Here is a 12,529-nt window from a genome sequence, read left to right as displayed (position 1 = left end):
TAGTGTGACTCACCTTCAGCTTTGGGAGTTACAGAACGCTGATTAGCAAAGCTAAACTGGAGCTGAATAAAAAAAACAATACAATAAATATTCTAACACACTTTCTTTGCTGTATTATTGATATTATTCCTCAAAATCTGCTAATACTTTACCTCATTACTAGCCATAACTGGCTAACTGCTTAATTAATGCTAAATTAATGTTTTTTTCCAAGTCTGGCATTTTCCCCAAACCTGAAGCTCATGCTAGGTTTACTGTGCTACGTTTTTTCCATATTTTATTATTAGGTTGAAATAACCAATGAAGATTCTTTCAAATAAGATAATTAATTAATATCAAATGCTCTAATTAATATCAAACTATTTTCATGATAAAAAAAAATAGTTTAGCATGGTGTTTTAACCAAACGGTATATATTTACTGAGCACTTCATTAGAAACACAATGCTAATACTGGGTAAGGCTTCCTTTTCTCCCAGAATAGCTTCAATTCTTCATTGCATGCATTACACAAGTTTTTGGAAAAGTTGCTGGGAATCTATCGCTCTACTACAACCCAAAGGTGGATTGACTGGGAAGGTCATTGAAGTTCACTGAACTCATTGTCATGTTCATGAAAGCAGTATGAGACAATGTCTGCTCTGTGACACGGTGCATGATCATGCTGGATGTTGGAAGAAGGCTAACTGTGGTCATGAAGGCATCATCATGATCAGCAATAATACTCAAATAGACTGTGGCATCCGAGCAATGATTGATTTGTATTAACAGACTAGAAGTGCACCTAGAAAACATTCCCCCACACCTCCACCAGCCTGGACTGTTCACACAAGGAAGATTGAGTCCATGAATTCATGCTGTCGTGCCAAATTCTGACCCCAGTCATCAACATGCTTCAACCTCAGCACCACCAAGCTCCACTTTTGGGCAATTGAGCAAGGCCCTTAACCCTCTCTGGTCCAGGGGCACTGTATCATAGCTGCCCCTGCCCTCTGACCCCAACTTCTTCAGCTGGGATATGTGAAGAAAAGAATTTCACTGTGCTGTAATGTATGCTTCTTGCCCTCAGTTAGTTCTAAACTGTCCATTTTTTGCTCAGTGCAGTCTAGGCTTTATGTTCTTGACTGACAGAAGTGGAACCTGATGTGGTCTTCTGCTGTTCCACCTCAGCATTTAACATGCTGTACATTCTGAGATGCTTTTCTGCTGACCACAGTTGTACAGAGTGGTTGTACGTAGCCTTTCTGCCACCTGAAGCCAGTTTTTCTATCCACTGAACCGTCAGGATGTTATTGGACCATTCTGAGTAAACTTTAGAGATGGTTGAGTTTGAAAATCCCAGGAGATCAACAGTAATCAAAGCACCAACAATCGGCACAGTCGAAATCACGGAGATCACGTTTTATCTTCATTCTGTTGGTTGATGTGAACATTACCCCGAAGTGGCTGACTCGTATCTGCATGCGTCGCACTGCTGGCACATGATTGGCTGATTAGATAATTGCAAGAATAATTAGGTGTACAGGTGTTCCTGCTAAAGTGCTCAGTGAGTGTCAAAACACTGACAAATATGTGAACTGAAACCATTAAATGTAATTTTTCTGTACAGCTCTCAGTTCGAACCTCAGCTGAAGTTCCCACAAAAACATGTCTGTAGGTGGACTATGCTAGGTTGCCCCTAGGTATATGTGTATATATGTGTGTGTGTGTGTGTGTGTGTACACCATGTATGAGCTATAGGAAGATGAATGTCTGAAATCCAATAACAGAATGGGTTTAGTAGTCATTAAACTCGTTACCTACTCATTTACATCTCATTTGCATATGAGCTTGGCTGTTTTCAGAGTCTGCAAATATATTCCTATACCTCAAAATCTTTCTGTTTCTACACACTGCTTTGAAATTCCAACATCAATATCTGCCCAATGCACAAAACAGTTTGTATGCTCGCTTTCCACTTTATTAGGAACACCTGTACACTTGCTCATTTACATAGTTATCTAATCATCCAATCATGTGGCAGCAGCACAGTACATAAAAAAAAGGTCAAGCGCTTCAGTTAATTCTCACATCAAATATTAGAATGAAGAAAAAGTGTTAGTACCAGATGAGCTGGTTTGAGTGTTATAGAAACTGTCAATCTCCTGGTATTTTCACACACAACAGTCTCTAGAGTTTACACAGAATGGTGTGGAGGGGAAAAAAGAGAAAAAAAAGATCTGTAGGTTGAAAGAAAAGGAGAAACAGACTGAGCTGACAGGAAGTCTGTAGTAACTCATATAATAACTCTTTACAACTGTGGTGTGAAGAAAAGCATCTCAGAACACACAACATGTCAAACCTTCAGGTGAATAAACTGATCACATCAGGTTCCTCTCCTGACAGCCAGGAAGAGGAAACAAGGAACAATCCCCGAGACCTTTTCCCCTTTATCCGTGCTTCGGTGAAAACTAAAACATATAGTTTTTATTCAAGTGGAATAATTTAAACCTTTTAATTTAGCGAAATATGTAGGCGGAGTAATCAGAATTTTAATTCATTGTCATTTTAAATAATCTTTTCAGAGCGGGCATAAATGTAAAAACATTAGCATGTGAGGATGTTGTTGATTTAACACCATTGACACTGTTGACCTCCCTGTATATATTAAAAAAAACTTTAACGACGATTTTTTGAACGCTTCAACCTATTCCTGATTATGTGTATACTAGCATTAATGCTAATAATAGTAATAGTAATAATAGTGCTAAAGTGCATTGCATTATTTTGTGTCTGATCGATCTGATGAGATCAATTCTGGTCACTTTGAGCCTGTAAACAAAGTCACAAGTCCTGATGCTCCAGATACTAAACTGACCTAAAGAAGGCCTAAAGAAAAACCTAAAGAAAAATGTTTTCAGCTTTCAACTTTTCTAATAATCTGTTAGCCTTATAAAACGATTCACCTGGATTAGCAAATAAAAAAACACTGAGATTGAAACAGAGGACTGATGGTTATTGACAAGATGTTGATGATCTTTCATTAAAAAATCCTATGATTAGTTTTGTTTCTGAAATGAATAAAAGTGCATACTACTTTGGAAAACAAGAAAGTTTCCAAGCGATCCTGAACTTTTGAACGGTCGTATTTTTAGACATATTTTTAAGTGTATTTACCTCTCCTGAACAAATGTTGCTATTTGCCAAATATAAGAAGATGCTCATGGGGCATTGTGCGTCAAAGAGAAGTTAACTCAACTGAACTCAACTCAACATTAAACATAACATATTTAAGGTGCGATAAACGTGAGGTAGATGTGATAAATATGAAGTTGAAATGGAAGTAATGTAAGAACAAGACTAAAGTAAAGTGCAAGTACACAGTCAGAGGTGACCATGTGCATGTGTGTGCTATGTCCAGTGTGCATATTTTAACAGAATGAGTGGATGTCTATAGTAAACAGTAAACAGCTCCTGAGTGCAGATGTCTGCAGATGTGCTACAATGTCCAATGTGCATTTTAGTGCACGGTAAAGTAGAGTGCAGGTGCGTGTTAATGTCCATTGAGTGACCATTAATGTCCACACCGGACAGTTAAGTGGCTAGATGATGGGTGGCACCAGGGTGTACAGGGCTCTGACAGCTTGGGGGAAGAAACTGCTGCAGGACCTTGTAGTGTGGGTCCTGATGCTTCTGAACCTCCTGCCTGAAAGCAGGGGCTTGAACAGACTGTGGGAGGGGTGAAAGGGATCCTTCACAATGGCAGAGGATTTGCATACGCAGCGTGTATAGAAGATGTCCTGGATAGAGGGGAGGGAGACCCCAGGATTCTCTCAGCTGTCCACACTATGCACTGTAGGGTCATGTTGGAACAGGAAGGGGTCATCCCCAAACTGTTCCCACAAAGTTGGGAGCATGAAATTGTCCAAAATGTCTTGGTATGCTGAAGCATTAAGAGTTCCTTTCAATGGAAGTAAGGGACCGAGCCCAACCCCTGAAAAACTACACCTGAATTCAATTATTTGGAGGGATGTCCCAAAACTTTTGGCAATGTAGTGTATTTAAATACAATTTTCTCACAATTTTATTTATTTAAATGATATATAGAACTTTAAATGTTAGAAAAAGAAAAGTATTTCACTTTAAGAAAGTCTGTAGTTTTCAGAACTACATACAGTAGAAAACTGTCAAAATTTCACTGCATGAAGGGTTTTCCCAGGCCGCCACACATACGTGTTGAAAGATGACTCAGACAGAAATGGAAACATTTCATTTCCTCTACAACAATCCTCTCTGTTTTCTTCTTTAGATCAGACACTTTTCAGATGTGCTAAGGAAGGCAGATCTGAGTGCTAACTGCATGTCAAAATCCGGCCTCAAAGACCGGTAGATGTTCTGAAGCTCACCAACAACACAAGCACAGCTACACAGTCTGAGGATCAGAGACATCTGGAAAAATCTGTTGTTATAATCGTTACCCTCTAAAGCGCACATCACTTCATAAACATGAGCAGTGCACCATGGGAATAGGCTTCAGTCTACGTCAGATTTGTGCTATTCGTGTACCTGTGGGATGTGAGCCTGAATCTGTAGCGTTTCACAGAGTGGAGAAGATGACCAGATTATTCATTCATCTTCTATACCCACTTTATTCCTAATAAGGGTCATGGGGATCTGCTGGAGCCTATCCCAGCACACATCGGGCGAAAGGCATGACCAGATTACTTCAGGTTATTTTCTCACACATTTATAGTTATGAGTTATCACGATTTACAGAGTAAGGCATTACACCTACATAAACAGCACGCAATTCAGGTTTATATTATAATAATAAGTGAACTTTTTTTTGCCTGTTGCTTGCTAGCTGCTAGCTATGTCATTAATAGTCTGCTTTAAACATGATACAACGTTTACACAGTGTTTTATACCAAGATATGATATTTGACCATACTTGCTTCTAGAACATTCTCTCTTGTTAAACTTATCCACTTTAACGGCTTTACTAATGTTTACCAGGTTCACTTGGTTAGCTCGCTTGCTAATTATAGTTGTTTCTGAAGAGACTTTTTTGCATTTCCTCAGGCATTATTACCAAAGAGAAGTATTAATAAATGTCTAGATGAATAATTAATAAGGAATTTGTACTCCAGTGAGGTAAATGAGTCATAACATTTTCTGTCTGATTTCTGTAAGTTAATTTATTTATTAAAACTAAATTATAATCTGACCAACTGCCTGTTCTGACAGGAATGAAAGTTAAATTAATGTTTATTTAAATTTTGTGATTGCTCATATCTGGCTTTTTTGAATTGTTTTTAATGGCTTATATGATAATGAGCGAACATTTCATTTAGAAAACTAGAATATCTATATTATAAACAGATCAGGCATAACATTATGACCACCTGCCTAATTTTGTCTCCCTTTTGCTGCCAAAACAGCCCGGACCTGTCAAGGCATGGACTCCACTAGATCCCTGAAGGTGTGCTGTGGTATCTGGCACCAAGATGTTAGCAGCAGATCCTTTAAGGCCTGTAAGTTGCGAGGTGGGGTCTCCATGGATCGGACTTGTTTGTCCAGCACATCCCACAGATGCTCCATTGGATTGCAATCTGGAGAATTTGGAGGCCAAGTCAACACTTCAAACTCGTTGTTGTGATCATCAAACCATTCCTGAACCATTTTTGCTTTGTGACACGGCGCATTATCCTGATGAAAGAGGCAACAGCCATCAGGAAATATTGTTTCCATGAAAGGGTGTACATGGTCTGCAATAGTGCTTAGGTAGGTGGTACATGTCAAAGTAACATCCACATGGATGGCAGGACCCAAGGTTCACCAGCAGAACATTGTCCAAAGCATGACACTGCCTCCACCAGCTTGCCTTCTGCCCATAATGCATCCTGGTGCCATGTGTTCCCTGGGTAAGCGACGCACACGCACCTGACCATCAACATGACGTAAAAGAAAACATGATTCTTCAGAACAGGCCACATTCTTGCATTGCTCTGTGGTCCAGTTCTGATGCTCACATGCCCTACAAGAGCTGCAGTTTTGGAGATGCTCTGATCCAGTCGTCTAGCCATCCCAATTTGGCCCTTGTCAAACTGCCTAATATATCCCACCCACTAACATGTGCCATGATGAGGAGATAATCAGTGTTACTCACTTCACCTGTCAGTGGTCATAATATTATGCCTGAACGGTGTATTTTGATGTGAAAACATATAGAAGTGTGGATGTTGGATTGTAGACTTTCACTTTTAATACAGAAATATTGCATCACATTTTTTCCAGTGATGTAAGGGAAATATTTCCCTTTTTGATTTTTCTTTTCTTTTTCTTTTTTTTTTAATGAAACAAATATAGTAGTCACCTATGCTTTTCATTCTTTTATTTGTCTTATTTGTTAAAAAAGATAACTCTGATACCTTCATGTTTGTATATGAGAAAATTAAGCCAAATATGAAAACCATACATAAACGTTAATAAATGAAATAGATAAATACATAAAACAGCTTATAAAAGACAGGGGGTCAATTATATCAAATAGAAAGAAAATGTTGTAGGTGTATTCAAAAGCAGAGAAAAGGTTGTAGGTGTAATTGTATGATGTAGGTGTGAAGGTATTTTCATTTATGTATGAAACATTAAGATTATTTTCTTCCTAAAATCCTATATATTTAATGTTGGCATAATTCGACCATTGTTGAGCTGTTAGAATTCGTGTAAATTACCCTCACAATCCTCTATTATCATCATAAAATATCTTAAAAGTTGACTTAAATCATTACTATGTTATTAGAACTGTTGTAAATTTTCCCAAAATGTTTTACAATACATTCTTGGGGGAAAAAAATACATGTTAAGATGCTTCAATATTGTTGTAAATCCCACCCTTACAAGTCCTGATGAAAATTAATGGGACTATGCGTCACGGAGCCTGGCGGCTGTGATTGGTCAAAACGAAGTGTCAATCAACTTCTCGCAAGCTGCCTTTGCTTCACCTTTGCCTCACCCGTATTGGGACAAACCCTGCCTCTTGTACGTGGATTGGTTAGCCTCTTGTACTCGCAGCCACGCCTAACTAATCGTAGAGCAGGAATTGGACTCGCACCAGCCAATCAAAGGAAAGAAGGCGGGACCTGTCTGAATACGGATGCGGAAAGAATTACGCCTCCCCCGAGGACGCTTGCTCTGTCTTGGGCCATGTTATTGATCCTTCTCATGTTACAGGTTTATGGTAAAATAAATGAAAATAAATCTCGGGCGTTGACGAGAAACTGAAGATAATAAGAATATATTCATCTTTTACGGAACAGGTAATGGTCGGGTTTGGGATGTTTTTCTTTCCTCGATGTTTTGTGAGTGTGAATTGAGACAGCTGTGTAGAGAGGGGCTGGACTTTATAGCGTTAGCATAGTTAGCTTAGCCTAGCTGCCGGCTAAGCTAACGCTATCTCAGGGGCGCACTCGTGTGCTGAATGAACCGATGCTCGAGACAGAAGTACGAGCTGAACGGGCAACTTAATGAGCGCGTGCGCGCGTGCTCGTGTATTGGCAATACTATTTAAACGCGAGTCTTAGCAAACTGGCTTTGCCTGCCTCAGTTAGCTGACTAGCACATTTACATTGACCGGCTGCTAGCATGGAGCCTGTCGCTTGCTAGCTGCTAGCTTCAGGTAGCAGGCCTGAGCTGTAAACACTTCATGTCATTAATAATCTGTTTTTAAACACCACACAACGTTTACACTGCGTTTTAATACCAAAATAAGGATATCTGACCATAGTCGTTTCTTCTAGAACGTTCTCTCCTGTTAACGGCTTTACTAATGTTTACCAGGTTCACTTGGTTAGCTCGCTTGCTAATTATAGTTGTTTCTAAATAGGCTTATTTGCATTTTCTCAGGCATTATTACCAAAGAGACGTATTAATAAATGTCTAGATAAATAATTCATAAGGAGTTTGTACTCCAGTGAGGTAAATAAGTCCTTTAAATTTTCTTTATTAAAATTAGAGAATTATAATCTGACCAGCTGCCTGTTCTGACAGGGACAAAAGTTATTTATTTTTATTACATTTTGTGATTGCTCATATTTGATCAAACTGGCCTCTCTTTTAGTTTTGTTTTTCTTTGTAAAAACGTTTACTTTAATAGAACTAATCTTAAAATTTGGTCGATTTGTACACCTTGTATTGTCAGGTCGCTAGATGACGTCACACACCATCATTTGCATATTAATTGCGTTCATCGTGATTGGCATGAGTGTGCCTGAAGAAGGACGGTTTTTCACTCTGACCCTCTTCCGATTAAAAGTCCACAAGGTCCTGGGGTCATTTACAGTTTTTCTGATGTCCATCCGAATCGGTCATGTCTGTGTTTTTCCTCAGTCCTTCTCAGACCTACTGTTCTTATCTTATATACTTATATTTCGGTCATGTGTGGATACACGTCTGTGATTTTTCTATGCAGATGTCACCTCATGTTGTTGATGTTTGGGGAGATGTTTGACTTCTTGGTGTGTGATCAGTCTGGTTGTGAGCGTGTCGGTGTTAAACGCAATGGAAAATGAAACCTGGCTTTCCAGATCGTTCCCGGAACTCGACTGAGACGTGTGCAGGTCACGCTGTTGTTGGAAAATGATCCACAGTGACCGTAACAACCCATTTTACTACCGAGCTTTAACATATTTTTATTTTATTTTTAAATTCCTTTTCACACCTCAGTGATTTGTGATTTGTCGGTTTTTATCCGTTTATAGTTACATTTAATGTTGTGGAACCTTTGTGGAAGTTGCTGTTATCACTTGTACTGCAAGAATTATAAAACTCTCACCAACCTCTCTCTCTATGTATCTACCCACCCCTCTTCTCTCTTTCTCGCTCCCTCTCTCTCACCCTCTCTCTCATTGTCTTATCTCTCTGTTTCTACCCCCCCATCTCCCTCTCTCTATCTACCCCCCCCCCCCAAGTTAATAAGACAAAAAATATGCAGCTTCTCATAAGTCAGAAAGCACAAACTCCTCCGTCCTGAAGAATGTTTGTTGTCTGGAAATTTACTAACTGATACAAAGCGTCGACACTAGAGACTCCTACCATAAATATTAAATAAACATCTATTGTCTCAGAGTTTCAACATGCTGAAGAGTTTAGCTTATATACAGAATGTACACATTGCAAGACCGGGTATGAGCTGTTACTATAGAAACCGTAACCTATCAGAACGAGGGTATTAAAAGAAACCTGTCGCTTAAAATACAGCTGGAAGTAGAGTCAGTGCTTCTGACCAATCGGATGAGAAATTTCAGCAGCACGGTGGTTTGATCTGGTATTCAGTATAGCTGGAGAGATGTTTACATCTGCACTTTCCGAACACTTGACAGAACTCTTCAGGCCTACGGTGACGTTTATGGCGTGACTCATCATTTCAGCATCTTATCGTATGTATGTGAACACAACAAATACACACCTCTGACGCAGCCTACACACAAACCCTACTGGATGTGATCTGAGTATGGTGCATTCACGTGTCATGAGTGCTCTCTTGTAGCTGCAGGATTTTGACACTTTACAGATGAAAAACAGGTAGAGTGACCGCACCTGGGGTCATGTGATCGGGTGCCTGAGTAAGTCGGTGCTGAGTAGAAACATGAGACATTGTGGCACTGGCAGGTGCTGTTGTGCTTGACTAATTAATAATAATAATAATAATAATAATGCATCTGTGATGGGAACAGTGGTTTTGTTTAACAGTCGTCCAGTGAGCAGCATTTCCGCCGGTTGTCGATGAAAAGAGGTCAGAGAATAGCCAGACGGTTTCAACAAGGCTATAGCAGCTCTAATAGCCAACCGTGGTGAGCGTCTCAGGAAGCACCAGAACTCTGAGACAAGAGTTCCTATTAAAATGGCCGTTAAGTTGAGATAAACAAGTCAGGTCCTATAGCATGAAACATGAGTTCGATTAGTTTGATGCTTCCACAACAAAATACATTTTTTTTTCCTCTCAGATGCTTCTGGTGTTTCACATCTCTCTCTCTCTCTCTCTCTCTCTCTCTCTCTCTCTCTCTCTCTCTCTCTCTCTCTTTGTGTCTCTCTCTCTCACACACACTCTGTCTCTCTCTGTGTTTGTCTCTCTCTCGCTCTCTCTGTGTCAATCTCTCTCTCTTTCTCACTCTGTTTGTCTCTGTTTCTGTGTCTCTCTCTCTCTCTCACTCTCAGTTTCTCTCTTGCTCTCACACTGTCTATCTCTGTATTTGTCTATCTCTGTTTCTGTCTCTCTCTCTCTCTGTGTGTGAGTGTGTGTGTGTGTGTGTCTCTCTCTCTCTCTCTCTCTGTCTCTCTCTCTCTGTCTCTCTCTCTCTTTCTCTCTGTGAGACGTTATTGCTGAGCTTGTCATTCACTTTGAGTTCAGAGTGATCTGCTGTTCTCTGTACATCCGTCATCACGTGTGGCGGTCCGGCGTTATGGATGTGACATCCCAGGGACAGAGTGCTTCTAATATAGAGCTTGCTAAGAGAAATGTAGCTGTTCAGGTTAAGGACATGCCGTGTGTGAAAACAGCTGTTCTTTTCAATAACTGAAATGTAAATTAAGAAGATATTACAGGTGCGCAAACTAGTGACGCCTTTTTAATCACCAAGCCTTTAATTGTTTAATTCTTCTGGAGCTCACTGATTATGTTTTGAGCGATTTTACACAATGTTAAATAAATGTCAGCTCTATGAAAGGCTATGCCTTGTTGATGAGAGAAGATTGATCAGACTCGATTGAACTGATAAAAAGGCTATGATAGGCACTCTTTACAGCATTGCAGAGCAGAAAAGCATCTCCAAACACACCCAGCACACTGAATCCCGAGACGGACTGACTACAGGAGGAGGAAATGCTAGCGATGCTGCTGAGATTATGCACGCTCGTCATTATGACGCTTGATTATGTGTAATTACATGATTGAAAACAGGTTTAATTGTTAAGCCTGTAGCTGGGCTTTCTGGTTTCCACGTCCCGGGTTGAACCGCTGCAGGTGTTACTGATGACTGAGTAAATATAGTGCTTCGGTGCGGTCTTATTTATAAATATCCTGTCGTTCAGCTAGCAATAAATATAACCCGAGTGAATCGTGCGACTTATTTTTGTCTGTCACGGGGATGTTAGTGTCTGATTGATGTGTAAATGTCTTTGTAAGCAGTCTGAACGAGGATGTAAAGAAGAGCAGTTTTCACCAGCACTTGTTTAGGATTAAGCCTACTTGAGAGCTGAGCTGCTATTACTGTCAAGTCCTCTTAATGATGAGAGCAGTTTGTGTACTCAAACTGATATGTTACTGCCTTTTGCCTCTCACACCAGGGATGTAAACACTAATACTTTGCGACATTCTTCCACTCAAGGACTTTAAACTAATTTGCCCACTCGCTCCACCACCACCAACACCACGAGGTGTTAAACTGAGAGTCCTGTACCGACGACGCGAGATTAAACAACTTCTCACAAAGTCTTTCTTTTTCATCCGAGTACAAAAAAAACATCGTTCTTGCAGCTAGAAAGAGAACGATAACTCATTTAACCCACCCTGTTGTGCTACCCCTCTGAAAAAACACCCCACCTCCCGTCAGGTTTGTTGCATTGTGATATGGCGTTATAACTGATCTGGTGCACAATGTGGTTCTGCAGGCTCTGCTTTTTTCTGGCCTGTATCTGTCACGGGGATTATTAATAGCCACGAGGTGATGTATGAGCTCTGGTGAAGAGTAGGTGTACGTCACCCCCTAGGAAGTTCTCACCTGAGAGTAACAAGCCCCGGGAGGCCTTTTGTTAAAACACAGCTCCACACGTTTATTTTGACTAATTTTACTGCAGTGCTGAAGGCGCCGAGGCGGTTCTGGTAAAGTCATGTCAATGATGTGAATGATCAGTACATGAAGGGGGGGGTTGAGGAAGACTCAGCTGGCCACTGCTTCGTCACTGGTCTTTCATAATGACGACATAGCGTTCCTGGAGGTATTGATGTTCAGTCATGGATCAACACTTTTGCTTTGGATGTGTGTGGCCTTTCATCATTTGTACCATAACCTGCATGTAGGCTGTACCTGTGTGAGGAACTCAGTAACTTATAAAACCCAATGAAGCATCACTTCTCTGTTGTGCTCTTTTAAACATTGCTTATAGTTTATTGCTTTGCGGTTTGGTCAGTAGATGGTTTGTTTTGTTTTTATATATTTATATATGGTAGTGTGGGACTACTGCTGTGCCCCGTAACCCCCAGTTGTAGCTCTGGATAAGAGCATCTGCCAAATGCTAGAAATGTAATGTGTGTAGCTCAGTGGTTAAGGTGTTGGACAACTGATCAGAAGGTGGTACACCCAGCTGCCACTGCTGAGACCCTGAGCAAGGCCCTTAACCTGCCGTTGCTTTTTTTTTTTTTTTTTGTATAAAATGAGAGAAAATGTAAGATGCTCTGGATAAGTAAATGTAACATCAGTCAATTTCTTTACACATTTGTTACTAAAATCTTTACTGGGATATCATTCTGGGTGTGATGTATCCAAACTCAT

The 12,529-nt window shown here is 40.2% G+C and overlaps 1 protein-coding gene across 5 annotated transcripts in view; it reads left to right on the top strand.

The window, feature by feature from the left end:
• The first annotated feature begins 7,144 nt into the window (after positions 1-7,144).
• LOC131354513 (R3H domain-containing protein 1-like) overlaps positions 7,145-12,529 on the top strand; it is a 41,244-nt gene continuing 35,859 nt past the window's right edge. For all 5 annotated transcript variants that reach the window (XM_058392255.1, XM_058392260.1, XM_058392259.1 and 2 more), the window contains exon 1: positions 7,145-7,300. The gene's annotated coding sequence lies outside the window, so the exon portion shown is untranslated. The remainder of the gene's footprint in view (positions 7,301-12,529) is intronic.

The sequence above is a fragment of the Hemibagrus wyckioides genome, linkage group LG06 (genome assembly GCF_019097595.1).
Source record: "Hemibagrus wyckioides isolate EC202008001 linkage group LG06, SWU_Hwy_1.0, whole genome shotgun sequence".
Classification (NCBI taxonomy): domain Eukaryota; kingdom Metazoa; phylum Chordata; class Actinopteri; order Siluriformes; family Bagridae; genus Hemibagrus; species Hemibagrus wyckioides.
The sequence above is the reverse complement of the archived record's forward strand: the minus strand, read 5'-3'. Positions and strand labels throughout refer to the sequence as shown.